Genomic DNA, 20,443 nt, shown 5'->3' with positions numbered 1-20,443 from the left:
CTGCCAAAGGAAGAGATGGGATATCTGGCAGCAGAAAGCTGCTGGTTTAGTCAATAGGAGCACAGTCACAAGACAGGAAAGAGTCAGAAGTTGCACTGGACATTAGGGCTCTAGGTTGCTGCTTACTTTGGCTTTAACTTTTCAGACTTGTTGCATGCAATTAGAGAGGGACTCTGAAAATTTGTCCCCAGAAATGCAACAGTGAGAAGATTACACACATAACAGGAAGTTCACTGAATCCCTATACACTCACAGTGTTACAAACATGAAATTTGTACAGCAAGGAAGAACTCTATGCAATGGGAGGTGCAACAAGAAGAGATCCAGCGGGTGGTAAACTCAATCAGATTCATAAAAGAGCAGAAATACAGAACCTTGGCAAACCATATGCTCCAGTCCTTTGGAATGAAGCTGGTCAATGGTCTGTACTAAGATAATTCTGAGAGCTTTTTGTCTAATCCATCCTAAAAACCTCTGATGAAGGATACTACACAACTTCCATAGGAGCACAATTAAGGATACTACACAACTTCCATAGGAGCACAATTTCAGTGCTTTAACAGCCAAAAGGAAGTTTTCTTTTATACCCAGTGAGTTAATTTTGGTATAATTTAAGCTAATTTATGTTTGTTCTCATTCCATTGGCCCGGAAGAATTACTTATCAACCTCTTCTTTACAACACCACTTTATAGCAACGGAAGGTAGAAAAATGTTTTTCATCTCACTGGGATCAAGTAGAAGGAATAATTACCTCCCACATCTTTGTCAGCTCCTATGTGAATGCAACCCAGAGTAAAATTTTCCTACTTGGCTACATTGTGAGTGTTTTGGTTTTTTTGGTTTTTTTTTTTTGGTATCCTGTAACTTAAATCTTGCCTTTCTCTGAATAACATCTTGGTACTAGTTGTATCATTTCATTGATTAGCCTGTAAATGAAAGTGTTAATAATTTAACTTTGTAGTCAAAGGAAAAATAGAAACTACTGTAAATATGCAGGGATGTCCATATGCTTAATCTTTCTTTCCAGAACAGACCTGCTCTTCTCTCTTAAGAATGTAAGTTCGCACTGTGCTAGAAATTACTCAGCATAAAGTGTTATAAATATTATGGGGTAACTCTTATTGTTGCAAAACTTTTATTTAAGGCTGAATAAATACTCAGATTCTTCCAACTTATTTATTTATAAAGGAAGTTTATTAATTTATTCCAGAGGCATCATCTTCTGTCCTCTTACTTTGAGTAATTTTAAGAAAATTATTCTAATATGTAGTCCCACAAGAGATCATTAGGCATCTTCACAAATGGAAAATTCTTAAAGAAAACAAACAAAAAAATTTAGATCTTCACTAACTCAGAGATTTCGGACTTCAGGAAAGACCCATTTCTGCATCCAGAATCTGCAGGAGTACAGAATTAGTCATCATGAATGTATATCCACTGTGGTTTCAGTTGGAGGGAATCTGTAACTCCAGTACTTCAGTTTCAATATTTTATAGAACTTGTTGCATCTTCTTTAGCCTCCCATTTTTCTCACTTGCAGGATACAGAAAAGGGAAAATAAATCCAAGAATTAAAATAATAAAATAAAATTCTATTCTTATGCAAAAGTGTTTTGCTTTGGTTTCTTTTGGTTTTTTTAGTTACAAAGTTAGAAAATCTCTGTTAATCTAGAAAAGCTAGATAATCAAGAAGAAGAATGAAAGTGTGTAGTCTGAAAATTGCCTGAATTACCCGTATTTTCTGGCAGAAACAAAGAGAAAGAGAGAGAACAAAATAATTAAAATCTTATTAAAGCCCCCCCATGTCAAGTGTGTTTAATGCCTCATAACCATTTACCTTTCAACTCAATAAATAATGGCTATCAAGAAATAGGAGGAGCCCATGGCAATTAAAAGTATAGTACACAGAAATCCTATTGTTATTTTTTTACTTACTGTTAAGAGCCAGGCTCTAGGGTTCATGAGGCCCCTGACTGCTAACAGATGAATGTGATGTACTTTAAAATCAAGCCCATTCTTCAGTTAAAAGTCAACCATTTAAATTTCTTCCTGAAAGTAGAAAGAATGTTTTTTAATCAGCTCTTCTGCAAGATATTTTAACATGGTTTGGTAGATTTTCCCTAGTTCATATGTACAGCAAGTCTAATAATGTACTGTAGGCTTTAGAAATGGGATTTACCTTCTGGCAGAATTTTGTTTTGCGCGTAGACATCACTATGATTTAATAAAAATCTCCTTGATATACCCCTGTGGCATTCCTCACCACAATATAGCCTTGTTGTTACAGAAATGAAACAACAGAATTGAAAATAAAGCTTAGGAAGGCCCAAAAATACTTTGCTGTTGTGTGAAAAATGGTCTGTCCTCTGTGGCAGCCTGGTATAACGCATGGACCTGAGTGGTATCTCACTCTTTACTTTCACAGACTAAAATTAATTAAAAAAAAAAAAAGAAAAGACTTGTAACAAACATGACCCAGGATGTGAATGAACAGATCATTTAATGAAAAAAGTGAAAGGTTTAAAACCTGTTCTGTTAATGAGAATTTGGTTCTTTGCATGTTGTTCCCCGAGTGGCCTGCACTGTCTTACCACTCCTGCTCCAAACCAATCTCAGCAGAAGAAGGGAGAAAGAAATATTAAATCTAGTCCACAAACTAGAATTCAGTGTTTGTGCCAGAAAGACATTTGTCTATACCCAGGTGGCCTCCTGTGTCTGTGTGTGGATGACAGCACTCATCATACATGGGCAAACAGGGAAGTAGAAATGCAAGCATGGATGGCAGACTGAAACCCAAAATATGAAATGGATCATATTTTGATCTCAGGCTCAAATCAGGAAGAGTTGAGTGTTCTGGAATGAGGAACAAACCCATTGAAAAGATACTGAGCTGTGTTGTTAAAGCTTTAGCCTACATGACAGCAGCCACATGCAATATCTGATAGATACAATGATTTATGGAAACCCATTATATTTTGTGATTTATATTGTAATAGTGTTTTATGTAATGTCCTGATTCCTCAACTGCTAAAGAAAAGAGAAAAGATTACTCATGTGAATAAAAATGTTATGAATCCTGAGTATCATTAAACATGATTTTCCACACACAGAACACTGAGCTTTAAGAAATTCTAGTAAACAACATTATCTTCAGTGAAACTTCTGAGGTCAGTACCTGATGATCTGACCTAGTTCAGCAGCTGATCTGCTGCTGATATGCTGAGCAGTTGACTCATGCCTAGCCTCAGACAGATCACTCTGTAGCCCAAAGAGAGAATACAGCTTGTAGAAGTCTCAGGTTGTGCCCATGGGATGTTTTTGATAGGCTGCATTTCTTTCAGTTCTGATCAACTAATGGGGAAACTTTGAAATACAGTAATATTTGCTACATTCATTTCTCAGTAAGAAATCTGCCTTTCACTTGTTTTCAATATATTATCTTAGAATTCCACTGTTGCATTGAAAAACCAAAGGTGGCAAGGAGAAAGTTAGGGGGAAGGTTTAAAGATCAAAGCTTAGAATTACCTATAGCAACCTTATTATTGCTGTTAAGAACATTATTCCCACAGGACATTTTTCATTTTCACCAGAAACAAATTTTCAAAAATTTTAGTCAAAAACTAACCATCCAGGAAATGCACTGCCATGCTGCTGCCTAAACAGCATAAACATACTTAGAAATTAACAGATTTACTTTATTTTCAAGCTGTCATTCTCAGTGACACTGGTATAGTATATGGTTTTAATTTAATCCTTGGCCTGAGTATGCTGTATTCCTGTGGCATATTTCATGAGAGAGGCAAACAGTACAGAATACAGGAAAGGTTGTGTAGACCTACTAAGGAAAACATATGGATAGCTCTTATTTGGCTCTGACACTACTGAAACATCAAGCTTTGCCAGCTACTGCTTCATAGAATTCTTGATCTGACACTAGCACGTGGATGGACATGTCTTCAAAATCCGAAAAACTGCTTTTACAGAGAAGAAAGTTTTGCAAGATGCATTAAAATAAATTTTTAAAGAGCTGGGAAAAGTCTGAGATAATCTGCTTAATGGGAGGATATACTATTTGTAAGTCTCAAGTGGTTCACATGTTGGAGTCCTATTAAAGATAGATCAGAGGTGAAGTGATAAACAGAGAGTGGAATAGCTTTCTAGATAATTTCTCATGGCTTTTCACAACACTCATTCTGACTTCATATAATTCCATTTTCAAAAAAAAAAATAATCAGCTTCTTTCTGAAAGTCCTTTCTTTTCCAGTGTGCACAAAAGTAATAAAGTCATCCCTAACTATATATACAGAGACATCTTTCCATAGTAATTCAGCCCATATCTGTGTATATTTATCAGAACAGCTGCTGATGGCATGCATAATTCAGTGATGCACAGAATGCCTTAATGCAGCAGTTCCATTACACCCCAATGTAATATGGCTGAGGATACAAACATAAGGAGCTGAAGATACAAATCCTTCTGGAAATGTAAAGAGACATGAGGATAAATAATCTGACAGCACATACTAAGAAACAAATATATTGCTCTGTCACGGTTCCAGAAGTGTTTCCTCTAGCTGCTCTGGTGCAGGTGAGCAGTTAGCAGATACTATGCACCAGAGGACAGGTTAGATGGAAACTGCCTTGGTTGATAAGCAGAGGATGAGAATTCAGAAGGTCAAAGTTTAATGTCCATATCTGCCACAGATTAGCTGGTATATGGAGGATAATTCAGATAGCTATTTTATGTTCCATTTTCTTCCCATACAGACTTAGGACAGTATTGCTGTGGGTAAAACATGCTCTTGGGTCCCCTAGGCACAATGATTCATGACTCTGTGCATGCTCAGAGCACCGGAGAACAGCCAAGATGCTGGAAGCTCAGTTACATGCATGCTACTTTACCCTGGGAGTGTTTCAGGGACTGTATTTACACAATACATTTGAGGAAAGCTGTAGAAGCTAAGTAAACTGCATTGCAGTCTTCAAATTACTTTTTTCTGCCCTCCCAGCACAGAACAGATGAAGTAAATGATATTCCCCCTTTCCATTCCCAATGCACAGCAGAAGTTATAATGCCATGTTCATATTTACAGTATGTATATCCTTTTAAGCCTCTAACTACTGCAAAAGGGTCCATCAGCAGTGATGGAAAACAAAAAATATCCCACAGAAGTTTACATTTGTAAATCTGAAAATGTTGCAAATTTCCAAATGTTCTAATTCTTTCGTGAGCTGTAAAAAAGAAAACAACTCTCCCACACACTGATGCTGACTCATGCACTGCAGGATTACTGAGACATGGCATCCCTGGAGGATTATTCAGTTACTCAGGGGAAACTGTAGGATAATTGTCCCTCCCTTTTCATGACCATTCATGAAAATACCTACTGAATATTTTTCTGCTGCTGCAGGCAAACTCTCTGGGCTGTGTTCTGGCAGGAAGATACTCCTCCTCTTCTGCATTAACGTTTTGATCTTCAGAAATGTAAATGGTCTGAGAAAGCTAGTGAGCTTTCTATCTGTCCAAAATCTAAAGAAAGACCATGTCTGTTGCTTTTGGCTGCTTCAGACAAAAGGATGTAAAATAGTTTCTGCAGATTGCTTTTAATTTACTGTAGACACATGCTGATTGTTGAGTTTCCAACGCACAAGTTTGAGCAAGAGGAAGACAGCAGTGAGAATAGAACCTTGCCTGTTACAGATGCACATCAGATATTAAAGAGATATAATTAGGCTATTAATTACCATGGAATGAGTTTGCAATAAGTGTTTGTTTTTATTAACGGTTTGCTTAGTCAACATGAAGAATTCAGACTTACATGAATTGCAAAGTGATTTCTGAGGCTAATGATAATTAGAGTGTTGAAAGAGAAGGGTAGCCCATTTCATTTAAGAAAAATATAGAGGAACAAAAGGGTTGACTTCTGGAAATTGCTTCAAAAGTCAGTCTTGGAAACAAGCTATGAAATGCTCACCACCCTCACAGAATTAGATCTGAACCTCTCCTCAACCTAGTGTTTCTGTTAGAATATGTTAAGTGCCCAACACCACAAGCCTTCCTACCCATTATTATCTTTAGGTATGCAAATAAATATTTAGCAATTGTGTTGATAATCTGTATTTTTTTTTCCTTTTTCTAAATCCTGAAGGATAAGGAACTTTCTCTATAGCATAAAACTAATATTTAACTCCCCAGGTAAAATAGATTTACATTGGTGCTTACTGGTATTTATTAAGTGCTTTAAAATAGTGCTGTCAATTTTACAGAAAATACTAAGAAAATATTATTTCTTATGGCAAACCTCTGTTTTCTTAGGGTAACTGTTTCCTTAAGCACACCAAACTCAGGGTGATTTCAAAATCCAGGAACATAAATCCTGAAGGTTAATTCCAGCACTCTGAAGAAATCTCTTTGCTGTTTCTTGCTCCTGCGTCACGTACAAATCCACCTAATTCCCGCTCCCTGCGCCCAGTCCCTTGCTCTCAGGTAAGTGCTGTGGGCACGGTTTTCCTTCTCCCCTTTGTGCTGGAATTGAGCCAGCATCTTCCTTCCTGCTCAAAGACCTTGTCTGACATTGGCTCCTCGGTTGTGAGCCGAGCTGCCGCCTCCTCTGCTCCTCACCGGTGCTGACTCCAGTGGCTCCTCCAAGAACATTTCAAAAACCGTGCTGATGATCCAGTTTGCCTCAGGCTCTTCCACGCCAAGCAGCGAGGCACAGCTTTGATTTTAACTGCGATTGCAGTGAAATTTGTTATGTGCTTGCAGTTAATAGGTGTATTATTAAGTCACGAGGATCAGGCCTCAGTGAACATGCTCTCACTGGCCTGTGATGTTGCACTTACTGGGAACTGAAAATTGTTTTGAAACCACAGTATTATTTTTATTCTACTCAGTTCCAAATAAATCAACTTTCACTACTTTTTCTGATATATCTATGGAAAGCTATCAGCTTCTCTCACAGAATAATTTTTAAATGCTTTATTTTAAGGCTCAGTGTTCTCCTGGAGTAGAAATTGTAAGTAGTAGAAATTGTGCCATGAAATTAAGGGTATAAATGAAAAATACCTTAACCAAAGCCTCATTTCTGCACAAAACTTCTCTTCAGTGGGAAGCCATTTTTAATTTAAGAAAACAATTTTCTACATAATGTTTATTGATATCTAGACAGCTTTCTCCTTTTAATTACCAAAATGCTCAAAAAATTCATTATTGTCCAGAGAAGAAAGTGGGGGGCTGCTACTCCAGATGCCATCAGATCTCCTTCAGAAGACAATTAAATACTTATTCAAGATTGCAGACCACTGTACCGAAGTCAACAGACTTTTGTCATTTATATCAGCTGGAAGTGTAAAGTATTTGCTGCTCTTAAGGATTTGCATCCTTCTCTATTCCCATATTTTGCCCAGACCACTTTTCATCAAAAGAATTTACTTTCTTTTATAATCTGTTGTTGTAGAAGGCATGTAAAACACGTATTTTTTCTATTGTTTCTGTCATATTAAAAACTGTAACATTAAGAACTGTAGCATTATGGAAGAAAACACATTAGGATTCTCTAGGACTGTTCAAAATGAACTCTGGTCTTCCTTGCTGCTTTTTGCCTGAACATGCATATTGTTATTGCCCTATTCTGTCACTTTTCTCCCATTCCCATTGTTGCTATTCTTATGGCATGGTAAGTATTTCAGAATATTACAGCTGACCAGACTAGAAGGTCACCCTTAAACTATTATAGCCTGTGAAAATGATAGAGAAGTCTTTTTTGTGCACCAAATTAAAGACTGGCATTTTGATTTAAAAAGAGGCTACATTTGACTGTTCTTCACACCACCCTTAAAATTCTCTCACATCTATAATTTTCCTCTGAATAAACTATGTGCTGGATGTCAGCTCAGAGTTCAGCTGAATCTAAACTTGACTCTATCTTGAATATTGAGTTTTCAATCTTTTGTCCTCCTCTAAAAGCTGTGCAGCATCAGCTGTGTTCATGCTGTGATTGAAAGGTAAAATCTTGTCTCTATGAAGTCAATGGGAATTTTGCCACAGGATTCAGTGGGGTTAAAGTTTCAGCCAATCTATTTCATAAAAATCCTTTATATTTTGTTCTGTCTTAAATACATTCACTGCAGCTTTTAGATTTAGCTCTCAGATGAAATGATAAAAAGAAATAGGTGCATTTTAAGCTATACTGTGTGATGCCTTTTAATTACTTGGCGAACAGCAAAGGACAGAGCAGGGGAAAAATCTGGGTTGGCTTTTCTATTAAATTTTAATGCTTGGTATCAGGTTTATTTTCCAGACAAAATTGTGTTATCACTGTAAAAGTAAACAGGATACTTTTAGAACTGTATAAAATATAGGTATTGATTTTCTGAAGCATTGCATTATGCAGCTCTTGCCTGAAAAACATTCTGGGTATACCATCATGCAAAAGTCTAGCTTTTGTTCAATGCCTTATTTGTTAATTTTTCTGATGAAAGCACCAAATTTAATACAAAACCAGCTCAGTTTCTGTATAAGTTACTTTGCTCTGCCCCATGTTTAGAAATGAAATTAAATTGTCTTGATTTGAGGGTTAAAGCAAAGCTTCTGTCTCCTTCTCAGACAGAAGAAGGAAAGAAATAAATCAGCCTACTCTACCTGAAGCAGAAGGCCTAGCATGAAAGCAAGAGCTCAGAAATGTGGTTTTCAGAAAGGCTGCTCAAAAATGTACAAAAATTGATGGAAATACAAAGAAGAGAATAGTCAGTCACACTCAGATTTTTCTTGGGGAGTAGGTGTGGAAAGACACATTCCAATTAGCTGGAGAGCTGGATATTAGTTCAATATCTCTTGGAAACCTTGTTAGAAAAGAAAGAACACATCACCTGCAGGACCCATGCTATGGCTGGGGAGCAATGCGAACCTTTCCTGGTGCAGTGTGGGCTTTGCTGATATCCCCTGTGTGAAGAGGTCCTTACTGCGGCCTCTGCTTCTGTAACTCATCCCTCTCAGATGAGGCTGGATGGTACCTGAACTGACTTCATTTCCTTGGGAAAAGGAGACTTACTCACCTGCTGTACTTCAAAGCAGAGCCTCTAGAGTACAGAAATAGCTGGTGACAGGGGAGTAAGGATGTCATTCAAGAAGCAAAAAGAAGCAGGTGAGTTTGCCTTGGACATCACAGAATCACTACGTTGGAAGAGACCTTTAAGATCATCAAGTCCAACCCATGCCCTAACACCTCAACTAAACCATGGCACCAAGTGCCACATCCAGTCTTTTTTTAAGCACATCCAGGGATGGTGACTCCACCACCCCCTGGGCAGAGAATTCCAGTACTTTATCCCTCCTTCCATAAAAAAAATTCCCTAATATCCAACCTGTATTTCCCTTGACACAGCTTGAGACTGTGTCCTCTTGCTCTGTCTGCTGTCTGGAGAAAGACACCAACCCCCACCTGACCACAATAGCCTTTCAGGAAGTTGTAGAGGGTGATAAGGTCACCTCCTTTTCTCCAGGCTGAACAACCCCAGCTCCCTCAGCCGTTCCTCACAGGGTTTGTGTTCCAAGCCCCTCACCAGCCTCGTTGCCTCCTCTGGACACGCTCCAGTGTCTCAACGTCCTTCCCAAACTGAGGGTCCCAGAACTGGACACAGCACTCCAGGTGTGGCCTCACCAGTGTCCAGTGCAGGGGGAGAATGACCTCCCTGCTCCTGCTGGGCACACCAGTCCTGATACAGGCCAGGATGCTACTCAGCATTGTAATGAGATACATGCAGCACTGTGGGAAGGGAATGGGTCTTTGGCTATTGTAAACTAACCTATTTGTGTGACTTTGCTGGTTTTTCTTACCATTCAGCCTTATTTTAGCTAGCAAGCTTTTAGTGTATTTGTTCCCCTGTAAGTAGGATCTTTTTCACCAGTTTTCCCTTGGTTTCGCTTTTCAAATGGATAATACAGTGGCATTAGCATGTTATCCGATGACAGAAGAGATTACTAACACACTTACCAGACAAAAGTTATTGTTGTGCAGGCAGACACTAGTCAAAAATATTAAATTTGTAAGAAGACAGAAGGAAAAGAAAATAGAATAATTTACAGCATCATCCATACTACCATGCCTCTAGAAAAACTGTAGAAAACTTACACTATACAAGTTATATGGGTTTATTTTATTAGCTGTGCATATAGTACTCTTAAGGCAGAGATGTTGTGATACCAACTCATGCATAATGCAAATGAAGTGTAGGTGTCCAGTATATCTCATTGCATTCTTTTGCTCAGTGATTTTTAAACATTAACTTTGAGTTTCATTTAATTTCATTTAATTTTCTACAAATTGAAGAATCTTGTATTTTACAGTATGTGTAAACACAGGGTGAGGAGAGACATACAAATATTTATAACATCAAAACTCCACATGCAAGTACTTACCTGGTTTCTCAGTTTGTGCAGTGTCTGAATTTGACACCTATAGGTATCAACTTTGGGTTATTAGGCTCTATTTTTAGCTATTTAAAATGGTAGAAAGAGCTTGGAGGCAGAAGAAATAACCACTCAACTCCCATCAGAAAAATAAATGTACTGTGAAACAGCCATTTTTCATGCAACCTCAAAAAAAGCTGTCATTTTGTTCTTCTTATATTACAGTTTTCATTCTCTCTGCCAGCACTTTGAATAAATCTCACAGCTGCAAGAAGCTGTGGGGTCAGGTTCATTCCTCATGCTGGGTTTTCATATTGGCCAAGGGAGTACTCAGAAGCACATGTGGGACTAATGCTCACCTTTTGTAGCAGCTGTGGCCCTTTTCCTCCAGTCCTCTCTTTCTCTGTCAACACTGTCTATTCCCTACCTCCCCTCAAACATTTCCTGTATGTATTTACCCCTCTTTTTCTCTTGTGGTTACATACATAAATAACTGCAAAAATGTAGTTGATATTTTAGTCTCAGAGTAGATAGGTTTGTGGGCATTTCCATTGTCCTCTGCTGAAGAGATGTGAGGAGGTAGCTGAGAAAATTTTGTTTTCTGGTTTCACATGTTATATGCTTAAAGTCAGTGGGTTTGGCATTCTAGAGAATAGAACTGTTAGAAATAAACCTCACAGAGACAGGAGAGAGGTGTTCTTTAGGCAGTGGAGATTGAATTAATGAAGGCCTTTGAAGATTGAGATGAAGGCATTGAGTACAAAGAACTAGCAACAAAAAAAGCTTCATTTCCTCTGGCTATGTGTTGGAAGGCTCGTCCAAGTCATTGGGAGGTGCCTCAAAGTTCTGTAGAGATAACAATCCTGTTTCATGAACCTGACATGTTTCTAATGCAAAAAAGAATTCTAGCCCTGTTCTAATAGTTATAGATGCTTTCTAGGAAATCAGGCTAAAAATACTAGGAGATAATATTACATCTCTGCAAGATAAAATCTCCAATCAAAACAAGTTATCTCAAAGCTAATTTTCTTCAGCCCTGGTGAATATTTGGGGTTAATTCTGTATCACTGAGATGTTCTTGCTGACTTAGCTGTGGAGGGGCAAGAGTCATTGACAATCCAGGAAAAAAAACATACACATACCTGTAGAACAGGTTAGTAGTCTCTACCAGGTTATTTGTACACTATCTACTTACAGCTGTGCAGATGAAGAGTTAACTATGGCATTGAAGTCCTACGTGTGATACCCTCTGTTTGCAAGGAGTCAGGACCTGCTGACTGAATAAATGCAATGCCAGTGTTTTGATGGGTTGGGCTACATTAAAATTAGAGTGCAATTAATGTACCTTGCTCACTGAACCCTTAGAACACTGAGGACTGAAAAGAGACTCAGAAACAACTCAAATTCAGCTGAAACTGATGTCTCAAGTATTTCATCACTGAGTGATTAACAGTTTCATGGCTATAAAAGAATAATTTCATTGGCATCTTCAGCAATCTGACAATAACAGGATTTACTATTGCAGCTTTATGAAAACTTCTCTTTGCTTGTCAGTACTATAGCACAACATTTTTCATGACAGTATGATCACAACAGAGAATATTTCCAAGGAAAGTGGTTTCTTTGATTGTTGTTCCAGACGGTATTTGTTCCATCCAATAATCTGACTCTATTCAGTAATAATTTTTTTCATTTTTTGTGGAACCCCTGTGAACAAATTTCATCTTAACTTCATTACTGGGATCTAGTAAGCAACAAAGCAAAGCCTTTTGTGTTTCTTTCTTAGTGATACTCTGTACCACTTGGTGTACTGGTTACAGTAGAAGAACCCAGAAAACAGGATCCAGTCACAATATCACCTTGCCAGCATCTAGATCTGTGTTTTCTGATGAACTCACAGCAAGCTGCTTCACCAAAACTATTCCCTGAGGGCTTCAGCTGATTAGCTTTAGAGAATTCCTAGCTTGAACAAATACTATGTGCCCTTGAACTGGTACTGCTGAAAGCTTATCCAAACACCCAGGTACCTTCTCCATCCCATGCTGGGACAAGCCTGTAGTTCCTTCTGGCCTCTTCCTGATCTCAAAAGCTGTCTTGGGGAAAAAGGAAACAGCACCTGCTATCTACTCCATGTAATTAGTTTATGGCATATACTGTATAACCATCTGGAAATTCACCATCTACTTCATTGTTGCTAATGATAAATAGTGTGTGTTACTCAGCTGAAGATTTTAATTTTCTTCCTGATTCTGCAGTACTCTAGAATTTCAGTAATATACAAGTGTTTACTATCTTCCTTTTCTTCTTCTTATTTTTTTTCCCTCAGTGCACAGGCAAGCAATAATCACAGATTCTTGGATCCAGATGAAAGGAAACCCTTCCTTTAATTTCCTCCACTGCAGCTGTCCTGTGCTGAAGTCATCAGCCATACCTAGTGATGAGTTCTTGCAGTGGGAGCACTATCAGCTTTGTGCAAACCTCATGGAAGCTTCTGCTAAGCGCTGCAGAGATCACACCTACTGCTCCTTAAAGTTTGACAGCATCTCCCTTTCTGCTCCACTTCAGCTTTGCTTAGCCTTTGGCAGAAAACACATGAGGTTTGTGAAAGTAGGGGAGAGTTCACCACGGTTGCTGACAGATGCACTTTGAGATACAGATACCAGTATATTAAAAGAAAGCATTCCCATCCTGCACAGTGGTATTCCACCAAGCAGGGAAACAGCCCAGTGGCTAAGGATAAATCAAAAGAGAAAGTTGTTTTGCACGGACCACCAAGGATCATCTGTTCTTGGACTGAGCTGAAAGAGAAGGTTTTTTCCCCACTGAATACTGGCTGAGTGTAGTATTAGTTCCTCTGTCCAACTGGAAACAGACTGTGCTGTCTGGCAGGCAAAATGTTGTCAGAAAGCAGGAGAAAGGTTTTCTCAGCAGTGAGTTGCAGGCTGTGCACCTGTACTGGGTGGATGGAGGTGGCTCAGGATCCTGTGTGACACTTCTGTGTGCCTGCAGCTCAGGAGTGAGTTTTGTTTCTTGGCCCTCATGCCATTCAAGCAAAAAACAGTGTTATGATGGCACATTCATATTTCAGAGCATTAGCTTGAAAGTAGCATAATATAAATGTGTACTGGGGACCTGAGTGCTTTATATGCTGTGACTGTTACTCTACACTTCATTGCAGGCTGCCACTAGAAAACAATAATCACAATTTAATTTTTTTTTAATGTCAATAAGAGTCTGTGAATATGCAGCAAATGTGAGCACATGTCTTTTGCAAACTTAAGACATGCAAGTAAAAATAAAACAATCCAGTGTTTCAAAATGTATGTGCAAGGAAAAATTTGACAAATCAGACATTACTTGGAAAACCTTGGTAGAAATGTTTTTCCTGGAGATCCCATTCTCTATTCCCAGGAAAAGAGCAGGCAAGATACCAGAGACCAAGGGATTCCTAAAAATAATTTTAGTTTTTAAGAATCTTGAATGCTCCACAGACCATGTCAAAAGAAAGGCATCAGGATTCCTTGTGGATCAGACACACTTCTAGCTGTAAAAGGGAGGAGAGTTGCACAGCCTCCTTGCAAACTGTCTTTTCACACCCACTCTGGGGTTTTAAATGCATAAAAGCAGCAGAGCTAATAACAAAATTAATGAGGCTTAGGATTCATACTGTTTAGAATGCAAAAAATGCTCAAAGCAGTCAATGTTGGGAAACTGAAATGAGTTCACCATAGGGCTAAATTGCACTTTTTCATAGGGAGAGTGATGTAATTAAACTCACATGCAGGACATTATTCACAGGCTAGAGGTCTACATGTTCTACCAGCAGCAGAAATTCCCACATTTGGCTTGTGTTATGAGTAGACAGTTCCTGCTAAGGTCAATTTTTACTGCCAGAAGACTATGATGTGTATTTATGAGACACTAAAATTTCAGAAAAGGTGATTTTCCAGGAATGTGGTAAAAGGGAATTATTTTGGTGTAAAAGAAGGAATTCTGCTTGTCATTTCCAGCTATTCTGTAAAGCCTGACATCACAAGAATCTACTCTTAGACTGTATTTCTTTATGTGTATTTCTACATGTGTACCTCATGTAGAACAGATATATGTATGGTGGAGGAGAATTTGCAGCTGTGTAGACATTTTGAATGTATTTTGAAAGCTTTTTGGCTAGGCTGGAGTGAAGAAGGGCAGTCATCCATACACTGCCCTAATGTCTTATCATTATAAACAAGATTTGAAGGTTACTGAAAGTCTCATGAAGGATTTGCAGGAAGCTGGCAGTGTAAGAAGCATTTCCCCCATGTGTCTATTAGAATCACAGATCTAAGGCAACCTCCTGCTCAAAGCAGAACTAAATCTGAAGTCAGACTGTGTTGTTCAGGTCCATGACCAGTCATGACTTGGAAATTTCCAGAGTGGAAGTTCCACAGCCTCTCCACAAGCCTATTCCTATTGTTGCTTCACAACACCCAAAGATTTTTTTTCTCTTTTTTTTAGCCACAATTTCTCTTGCTGCAGCCGGTAATTGCCATGTCTCGTTCTTTCCCTGAGCACCTCTGAGGAGTCTGTTCCTTCTTTTGGGTAACTTCCCCCTAGTCTTTAAAGACAATTACATCTCCCCTTAGATTTCTCCATACTGAACAAGTCCAGGTCTCCTAATTTCTTCCTTTATGCATTTATGTCAGTTACTTAATCTTAGTGGATCTGTGCTGTTTGCAGTTTATCCATTTCTCTCTTGTACTGGCAAGCCCAAGACTTAACACAATTTTCACTAGAGCTGAAACACTGAAATTTCATTAACCACACAGATGATATAAAGGCAGAATTAATTGCCATGTAAGTCAAATATCAGGTTCAAGGTGTAACAGGTGTTAACTGTTTCCAGTAGTGAGTCAGTATAAGTTCCTGAGAATCTAGTTCAGTAAGAAGTCTGAGATCACACAAGAGGTCAACATCTAAATAATACAAAAGAGAAAATTTTATAACAGAAACTCCTCTTTCTCTGTTAGTGGTTTGTGCTAAGCTATTTTTGTTTCTTGCAAGATGACTGTTTCATACCTTGGTGATTTCAAACAAAGTGCTATTTAAAATTGAAATGTCAGCTTGACTGAAAAAAAAGATCCAGAAATCACTAAAAGGAAAAACCTGTGACAGGTTTTTTTCCCAGTCTTGCCTAAAATGTTGATTCTCTTTTTAAATCCTGTGTAGCTTGTTGGTATATGCAAGAGGCACACAGGGGGCACGTAGACAATTTCAAGAGAATAATTCAAACTTTTGCAGCAGCATCTATATTTTAGAGCAACTTCCTACACAATTATTAAGATATACACAATTTCATGTTATAAACTTCCCTGGTGTTTAGAATGCAGAAAAACCCTTCTTGTCTTTTAGTTGCTGGCATAATATGCACTATTATGATGTGGAAATACAGCAGTGCACTCATCTTTGATAAGCACACTGCCAGTTGACTTAAAATACTTAAGTTGCTAAGTGAAGAAAAGATTTACCTTTTCAAGGAGTAATCCTTGTCTCAAATACAGCCAGAATGTTGATACAATCTTTACAAAAATAGCTGTCCCCTATAACTTCAAAAGGATAAATCAACCATTAAAGAATAAATTCTAAAAAATGTTATTCTGAAACCAGCATTCCACTCTTACCTGATTCTGACAAAGACAAATGCTGATGTTGATTTTGGTTTGACTGTTATATACGGCATTGGTGCCACTAAGCTATACATGCACATATGCACGTTCTGTAATGTTGCTTTGGAATATTTCCCACTGTGATATCAACAGAAAACTCATTTCCTCACGTCTGAAATTGTATTTGTGAAGTTCTGTGCCTGCAGCCAGACTGTCTGGGTAATAACCAACATAGTAAATGCGGGCAAGGACTTTCCTCCTCCTTTACTCAGGAACACAGTTGCAATCTCCTTGCTCTTTGGAGAGGATAAGTCAACCAAAGGGAAAAAGATAAGGGATAGGACTGCAACACATCTTTAAGGTTTGTTTTTTCCTGCTTTTTTCCGGGAGATTATTGTTACAAGAAATGAAGCAGTCAGAAAGATATGGACACACCATTAAGGCTGGCTTGCTGCGGGGAGAACTCCTGATACACAGAGGCCAGTGGTGGCTGGACCTTTCTAAGCTCCTCATTTTTGTAGTAGTCTTAAATACAAGGGCATGTCAGTCATTGATACTATCCCCTCTGTGTCACAATAAAAAACAAGTAAACATGAGAAAGTAATCATTTCTGGTGTGCTTGCAATATATTTTGAAAGGTCCTATAAGGTTATGAGCATTATCTGGAAAGCCAGCTGTGCCCTTCACTCCTCCCTGTTCTCGATAAGTACCTTACTCAAATGGAGGACAGGTTGAACGTCGTTTACTGACGTTTTGAACTTTATCTGCTGGTTCTTATCTCTTCTGCCACGCAAAATATGTACATGAGAACCTTAATTTCTGCACGTTTGCAGCAAAAAGAGTTAAAAGAAGAAACATGTATTTCATTCAGCTGTTTCTCAGGCCTGAATGCTAATGAGTGATTACAGTCCAGAATATCAGAGAAGAATAATCAGCGTAGAGCACACACCCCTTCCTTTAACAGAATTAAAGACCTGGTTGATGCTGAATTTTCCTCAGTGTACAGGGTGCAGGATGTATCCTGTGTCAGCTAATGCTACACATCCAGTACCACGTTGCTGCTGTTATTGCTGCTGAAGTAGCAGCAACACGGGTGATGAGTGAAGCTGTATCACAGTAGGCACTTCACAGAGACAGAGAATTGCCAGCCTCAGAAAAGTTACACTCAGGACCAACAAAGAAGGTGAGGGGTAAGCAATTCACAGGGAATAGAAGAGCTGTGAACCTAGCTCTCCTTGCAGGGTCACCTCCCTGCTGGAAACACTCCCTTCAACCTACACTTTGTGACCATATGGTAAATACAGGCAGTAAAAAAACATTCACATCAATCAGTGCACCAGGCATGCTGCCCTGAACCTTCCCTTACAGCCATGGCTGTTAACAAACTCATGTGCTCATTGCTGCTGGGGAGCTTCCAATTGTTTGTGGAGCTCAGGTTTGGTACAAGAACAAAAAAGAGCACTCATGTTTGTGACACCCCTCTCACTTGTACCAATGTTTCTGACTTATCAGATGAATAATAAAATTAGTAAGTGTTTTTTGTCTTAATAATGAGCGCAAGTAATATAAACATATGGTCACGCTTTTACCTAATGTTAATTTTCAAGTATTTAGGATTTCCTTTCTTGACACACCAACACAGTTTGATGCTTTTACAGACATTAAATAATCTAGATCCATGTTAAAATAGAACTGTTGCTCAGAACACATACAGTGGGATCAGTGACACTTGCTGAACAGGAAATATCCAACTTTTAGTGCCTAACATGAGGCATAACATTATATTAAGGACTGTAATAATTCATCACAGCCAATGCATGACAGAACTTTTAATGTTATGCTTTAAGCAAGAAAGTAATATTTTCACAAATCTTTTAAAGTGTTCCAGAGCTGAAAACTATCTTAGGTACCAGAAAATATTTTATGGAGTATTGCTGGGAGAATACATTTTCAGTTTTGCAACATTGATGAAGTTGTAAGATGAAAGCATTACCATTACTTGAAATAATATTCTATATTACATGATATAGACTACAAAATGTGTATATTTTGTACATGTTGAGTGTACGCACTCAAACGTGTTAAAAAAGCCTCCTTATGCTGATGAATCTACAGGTGAAAGAGCCATGTGAGATAAGTTCAGTGTTTTACTTGTGAGAGAAATGGTGGTGTATATAGCATTGTGGACAATTGCAATATTTTGGAAAAAGATTTGACATTACAAAGCTTGAAAAGAGCATATTGTATTCAATAGAAATGAATCTTTTATGCTAATAGGTATTGTGTTTCTTTTGGAGACAGGCAAATATTTAGACTGTCCATTATTTAGAGAGAGGATATCCTCTTAACCAGATACCCTAGAATTTATAAACAAAAATATTAAGAAAATGTAGTTTCTGTGGGAAATCTTGGTGTTCCAATGTCAATATTGAATTGACATTGCCCTTTATTGTTAAAAGGGCAGTCAGATACAGAGGTTTGGTTGCAGCTTGTTGTAAAGGTTTGGTTGCATAAATTGCATGCACCTTTTGTTACTAATGTCACCATCATTAAAATCTGATTCAGTCTTACTTCCTTTAAAATGTGCATTTTTAAGATCTAATGAATTTTACCAACATGAAAGAATCATTCTTTTACTTTTACATTCTTTTACTTCATTACATTCTGTAATGTTTGTGGCCAGGTCTTTGTTACAATATCAAAATTTCTTTTGGTAATTTTGTGAGCAATTTAGAGGCACAGTGAAAGGGATGGGACTCATTATGTTAATGAAATTTGGGTTTAATAATTAAATCCTAGTAACTAGAGGGGAAGGTATACTTTACAAACATTCCTTCAAGGCTCTGTAATTGCTGCGCAGTTTAAACCCATAACAAATTCTCTGAAGTCAGCCATTCAACGTTTTTGCTCTATATTGCCTAACAGCTCATGAGCTGTGGTGTGTTCTACAGTGAGCTCCCTCGTGGCAGTGGTAGCACTGAACATATTGGCATTCAGTGAGGCTTCTACATGTTTCTCAGGCCACTGCAACAAGTTACTCCTGCCTTATGCCAAAACCTTTGCTTTGGCAGGCTTCACTTAATGGCAAATTGCCTGTGTAGAGACAGCTGTGAGATGGTATTTCTTTACATTTCAAGTCAAGTAGCACTTAACTGTGCACAAAGGGCAGTGCTGGTAGTACTGAAGAGAGGAAAAAGAAATAAGAAGCCATTTGTTAATTCTAAGAGCTTTTTCTATAACCAAATAAATTATTCTGTGTGAATGAGTTCATAGCTCTGAGCACAGGATGTGCTGCATTAGATAACTGTATATTATCCATTCTGCTGGGTCAATAGCACTGAGCACTGGGTCATGTATTATGTGGTTTATTCCTTCTTTCAGTCAAGGTCAGGTCAGTTAATTTGGCCAGCATTTGAATGATATTTAATTGAAACAAATTCAACAACAATCAATTTCCTCATACCTTTTACCATTTGCTAAAAAATGTTCTTGGTTGGTAAAAAGCTGTTATTCTTTAGCTTAATTTGTGCCCTGAGGAGATCCCTTTTGTAGAAACTCCAGCTCAGTAGTTTTGAATTTGTGTCTTATGCAATGTTGTGTAATTACAGAGGAACATCAATATCTGTAGCTGCATTATTGTAGTTGCTCATATGATAGATAGTTTTCAGTTGCAGACCATGGTGTAGAGGTCTAGAGCTTATGGAAAGGATTGTTAAAAATCATATGTTATGTATAATACATAAATGGAGATGTGTCCTTCTTCTCCACTCTGTGAGAGAGTTCAGTGCAAAGTAACAAAAGCTTCACCCTTGCTTGGGTGCCAGCTCAGGGGAAAATACATCAAAAGTGCTCTAAATTTGCAAGTTTTCTCATATCAGTGGGGGAATAAGGTAAAATATGAGTGTTTTTGAAAATGCCAGGCAAAAGTGAAATTATAGAGGTATTTAAAATAGTGAACTTAATAACTTGGTTAGAAGGAGTGACATATTTTGAACCTCAGGATGTTATGTTTACATGCATCCACGTGTATTCACATGCTGCATCTAGTGTGGGCCATAGAGATAAAAGGCATATTTAACATCTTATTCCAGAAATTTTACCTTTCTTTTGCAACACTGTGGCTCACTCATTCCTTCTGATGAGTTATTTCTGTGCTACTGTACATCTGTGATAATGCAGTCTTCTGGGGCTAGTCTCTACAATTTTATCATACTGAGGCCAAAAGGCCTATCCTGCCCTAACACACAAATATTTTATTTATAGGCCAGTAGGACAGAAGCCTTCCCATTCTTTATCTTTTATAACACTCCACATTATGTGGTATCATGTAGGGGAGAACTTGAAGTTAATTTCAGCTCCATGGATAACCTTTGGCATGAACACTTAAATA

At 38.1% G+C, this 20,443-nt stretch overlaps 1 long non-coding RNA gene across 1 annotated transcript; it reads right to left on the bottom strand.

The window, feature by feature from the left end:
• Positions 1–1,367: 1,367 nt before the first annotated feature.
• On the bottom strand, positions 1,368–16,159 carry LOC148185030 (uncharacterized). Its single transcript, XR_015771897.1, has 3 exons — positions 16,069–16,159; positions 1,936–2,049; positions 1,368–1,534 (listed from the first exon to the last, which is right to left on the bottom strand). It is a non-coding gene; the product is annotated as an uncharacterized LOC148185030 (long non-coding RNA).
• Between the last annotated feature and the right edge of the window lie 4,284 nt (positions 16,160–20,443).

Source organism: Pseudopodoces humilis, chromosome 1, assembly GCF_049639895.1.
Source record: "Pseudopodoces humilis isolate 2021_Gansu_Grassland_sample_001 chromosome 1, ASM4963989v1, whole genome shotgun sequence".
Taxonomy (NCBI): domain Eukaryota; kingdom Metazoa; phylum Chordata; class Aves; order Passeriformes; family Paridae; genus Pseudopodoces; species Pseudopodoces humilis.
This window is presented reverse-complemented; position numbering and strand designations above follow the sequence as displayed.